General features: G+C 39.3%; 1 pseudogene; it reads left to right on the top strand.

Moving 5' to 3' along the window:
* Positions 1-712: 712 nt before the first annotated feature.
* Positions 713-4,764, top strand: LOC141499261 (somatostatin receptor type 2-like; annotated as a pseudogene).
* Positions 4,765-5,213: the final 449 nt, after the last annotated feature.

Here is a 5,213-nt window from a genome sequence, read left to right as displayed (position 1 = left end):
CAAAGAAAGGAGATTGTATTTGATCCTAGAACTGGTGGGGAATCAAGCACTAAAGTTTATTGATCAGGAGAATAGCACGAAGTGACTTGTGCTTTGCAAATATCAATTTGGAAGCTGTGCTGAATGGATTGAAGAGGTTAGAGGCTATGGAGGGGAAACTGAAGCTTTTATAATAATCCAAATGAGATCTGATTAAGACCTGAATTCAGATGAAAACTCTACAAGGAGAGAAGAGACAGATATAAGAGTTTGAAGTTAGATTAATAAGATTTGGCCACTAATTGAATATAGACATTTAAGGAGAGTAGGGAGTCAAGGATGATTCCCAAATTGCATATTTAGGTATCTGAAAGGAATGATGGTGTTCTGGACAGAAATATGAACATTTGGAAGGGGAAGGATTTGAAAGATAGATGAATTCAGTTTTTTTTATATTGAATTTGAGATGTCAAGTACAAGTTAGATTATCTCTCCTTTGTGACTGATTGACCCAGTGATTATCACCCCATATTTCTTAGCCAATTAATTCCAATTAATGCCTTTTACAAAGAGATATTTGCTTAAAAGATAAAAGAACCACAATACAAAATCATTCAATTTGATATGTTAACTAGGCAATTAGCAGTATGGAACTGGAATTCAAGAGATAAATTAAGTATAGCTAGACATGTTGATTGAGGGAGTCATCCACATATAGATGATAGTATAGCCTATGATTTATGGGACTGATGAGGTCACTGAGAATAATTTGGAGACAGATGACAAGATTCATTATAGTTTTACCCTCAGTTTTCAGGTATGATAGGAGTGAGGATCTAGTAAAGGAGACTGAGAGGAGCAATCATATAAGTAGAAAGAGAACCAAGGAGAGCAGGATTTTAAAAACCCAGAGAGAAGACAATATAGAGCAGGAAAGGGTAGTTAAAACTTTCAAATACTGTGAGAGATCAAGAAGAATGAGAACTGAGAAGACCATGGATTGGGCAGTTAAGAGTGATTTTGGAGAAAGTAGTTTCAGTCGAATTATAGAACCTAGATGAATTGTCTAAATCAGTCAAATATTTCAGATTAATTATTTTGATTTAACAGTAGACTAACCAGGGACAGTCTCTTTTAAGAGAATGTTTTGCTGGATGTAACATCCCATTTGAATGTTTGGTAAACCTTCTTCTGGAATTTTACAATGTAATAGAAAGGTTCTGCTCCCAGATTTTATGCATTTCCTGTCCTCCTACTGTGTGATGAGAAATGACTTTTCAAATGGTTTCTGAGTCAAAAATGAGCACGTAATACAAACAAATCCGATGGTGACAACTGGGCTTCATTCCTGCCTGGCTGCATTTGCATGAGACTCTCTAGGTAGGTAAGGGACTTGGGATCCTTTCTTATCTGAAATCACCATGAAACCAGTAAACTGCCTACTAAGCAGACCTGTCTGAATGGACTCACTTCCTATTTGTGATTTCTTTCCTTTACTCCAGTGCTTTGTGAATGCATAACACAACTTGCCAAGAGCAAGCTAGCTGAAGTGCTCATAAGTCACAAGGAAGATAGCCTAGAAGTAGCTGAGAACTGAGGTCTTGTGTCCTGCTGAAGCAGCAGAAGACAGAGAGCAGAGAGTGAGAGCAAGAGGTGGGGGTGGGAGAGAGAGAGGATGCATGTATCAGGCAAGTTGCCCCCACCAACTTGACCAGACACTGATAGGAATAACTCAGGACTCTGAGAGCTTTGGAAATAACAATAAATTATATCTCAACAAACAATTAGATATACTTCTAATCCTATAGTCACATGAATAAATGATTGTAGAGGAGAAATTTACCTTCATCATCACCACAATTGCTGAACAAATGCTACCAGTTGTCAAATAGGCACAGTAATTCTAAGAGTAGCAGTTCCTCCCATGCAGTGGTCCTGTTTCCATTCATTTTTCAAAGTAACATCAGGAAGGCAACTTCCCACCAACTGCCAACCATCACTCACAAGACAAGTAAACCCGATGAAGACAATTCAAGCTCTGAAGTATAAAGATATCCATACCTTACTACCCTATTTTATCAGTGCTAATGTTATTAAAGATGCATTACCATTGCTATCTTTTTTGTTACTGTGCCCATAAAACCATGGGACCTTTCTATCTAGCTTGCGATTGAAACCTTCCATATGTGATGTCTCCTCCTTAGAATGTGAACTCCTTGGGGGCAGATACAGTGATAGGGGTGATGTAGTGGATAGAGAATCAACCCTGGAGTCATGAGAACTGAGTTCAAATATGATGTCAGATAGTTAATAATTACCTAACTGCATGACTTTGGGCAAGTCACTTAACCTCATTGTCTTGCAAAAACAAAAACAAACAAACAAAAAAAAAGAATGTGAACTCTTTGAGACTAGGGGTTAGTTTACTTTGCTTTTTGTATCTCTGGTGCTTGGTATAGTTCTTTCCACATAGTAAAACCTTAATAAAACAGTTTGGTAGTATATGTTTGTTATAGAACACTATTATTCTTTTAGAAACCAGGAGGGATGAGAATTCAGAGAAGCCTGGAAGGATTTGCACGAACTGATGCTGAGTGAGATGAGCAGAACCAGAACACTGTAAACCCTAACAGCAACATGGGGGCAATGATCAACCTTGATGGATTCACTCATTCCATCAGTGCTACAATCAGGGACCATTTTAGGGTTTCTGCAACAAAGACCAATGACTATTACCTTTAATTAAAAAAAAACAAACATGTAATTTTGCTATCTCTTATATTTTATTTTTTCCTTAGTGATTTCTCTCTCAACACATTCAATTTTGATCAATGTATTGCTATCAGACTACCTTCTGTGGGGGATGGAGTGAGGGAAGTGAGATTGGTGGGGGAAAATTGTAAAATTCAAAAAACAAATAATATTCAGCTTCAGACACTAGCTATGTGATCTTGAATAAGTCACTTAACCCCAGGTTGACTATTACCCATAAAATGAGCTAGAGAAGCAAATTTCAAAATCTCTGCCAAGAAAACCCCAAATGGGGTCATAAAGAATCACACATAAAATGTGGGGAGGGGGTGGGTGAGTTGGGTTGGAGAGAGAAAGTGATGGAGAGACAGGTGCATGGATACAGGAGTGTGCACAGACTCAGAGAGCACAAGCTCCCATTGTTTTGCTCCACATCATTATTTGCAGTGTTGCAGAATGTAGCTGTCTGAGTCCTGGCACCCAGTGACCGGCTGGCCAGAAATGTGAGGTAGAGCAAATAGGCTATGGCCCCGGGAGCCAGAAGAGGGAGCACAGAGAAGGAATACTCTGCTCTGGTGTACTCCTGAGGCCTCTACCAGAGGAAGAAGAACCAGAGGAGCGGAGCAAGAGGACTGCACCAGTGGAGCTGGCCAAGCAAAAATGCCACAATTTGTCTGCCTCCAGGATCCTCTAAGGTGAACACTAGTTCACTTCAAGTTCTTGGAACCAATTAGGGGCAGCCCATTGCTATAAAGTGCTGTGGATCTGGAGTTTGAGCTACCCAATAGAAGTTGAATTTGTTCACCCCTTTCTTTGACTCTAATGGATCAATGGAATCTGCAAATAACTTGAAACAGAGTCACCCTATGACCACACTAGGAATGCCAGACTCACCTTCATCTACTTTTTGGTCTGTATTGTTGGGTTGTATAGTAACACATTGGTCATTTATGCTATCCTCCATTGTGCCAAGATGAAGACCATCACCAACATCTATGTTCTTAACCTAGCCATTGCTGATGAACTCTTCATGCTGGGTCTGCCCTTCCTGGCTAGGCAATTTGCCTTGGTCCATTGGCCCTTTGGCAAGGCCATATGTTGGGTGGTTATGACTGTAGATGGTATCAACCAATTCACCAGTATTTTCTGCTTGACTGTCATGAGCATTGATCCTTAACTGACTGTGGTCCACGCCATTAAATCAGACAAGTGGAGGAGACCCCAGACAGCCAAGATAATTAATGTGGCTGTACAGGGAACTCTTCCTGCTGGTCATCTTGCCAATCATGATATACACTAGTAACAGGAACAACCAAGGTGGGAGAAGCAGCTGTATGCCGTCAATTGACCAGGTAAACCTGGGGTATGATACACAGGGCTCATTATCTATACCTTCATCCTGGGGGTCCTAGTACCCCTCACAATCATTTGCCTTTGCTATCTATTTATAATTAACAAGGTCAAGTCTTCTGGAATCCAAGTAGGTTCTTCTAAGATGGAAAAAGTCAGAAGAAGGTCACCTAGCAATAGTAGTAGCTGTCTTTATTTTCCAATGGCTCCCCTTCTACATATTTAGTGTTTCTTCAGTTTCTGTTGCCATCATGCCCACCCCAGTCCTCAAGGGTCTGCTTGACTTTGTGGTAGTACTTACATATGCCATATGCCAATAGCTATGTGCCACCCTATTCTATATTTTTTTTGACTGACAGGTTCAAGAAGAGCTTTCAGAATGTCCTCTGCCTGGTCAAGATGAGTGGCACAGATGATGGGGAAAGGGGTGACAGCAAGCAAGACAAGTCCTGACTGAATAAGACCAGAGAGACCCAGAGAACTCTTCTCAATGGAGACCTCCAGACAAGCATCTGAACCTTCTATAAGAAATTTCGTCTATGTTTTTACCTATTTGCTATATTCTTTTCCTCTTATCTGCTAAAGTCTTGGTATGGAGAAAGAAAACAATTACTATGAGTGAATTCTAATGACAGAACAGTATTTGAACCTAATTGTTTGAGTATATGGTAATACATACACTAAACTGATTACCTCCCCACTTAATGTGAACAATTAGAGTGCAGAAAGGCTGGTTGTTCAAAGTGTGGATGGAGAGAAAAGGATATTACTTGGTTATGATTTCCAGGAACACCAAGACTCATCAAGAATAGAGATCTGTATGTGTTTGTCTTTCAAATATGTTATGTGACCCAGTGTTATTATATAAGCATTTGCATCCTACAAATTTATACTCATATTCGCAGCTATTCCCTTTACAGTTATTGCCTATTTTCCTTGTATTTTTGAATACATGCATCCCATAGACAAGTACATATATATATATATATATATATATATATATATATATATATATACACACATACATCTATATTATATATAGTATAGATGGATGTCAAGTGCAGATATATACACAGATGTGTAATACTTTAATTTAGGGAACTGGGAGTGAAGGTGGGATGGAGGTGGGGGAT

Source organism: Macrotis lagotis, chromosome X (genome assembly GCF_037893015.1).
Source record: "Macrotis lagotis isolate mMagLag1 chromosome X, bilby.v1.9.chrom.fasta, whole genome shotgun sequence".
Classification (NCBI taxonomy): domain Eukaryota; kingdom Metazoa; phylum Chordata; class Mammalia; order Peramelemorphia; family Peramelidae; genus Macrotis; species Macrotis lagotis.
This window is presented reverse-complemented; position numbering and strand designations above follow the sequence as displayed.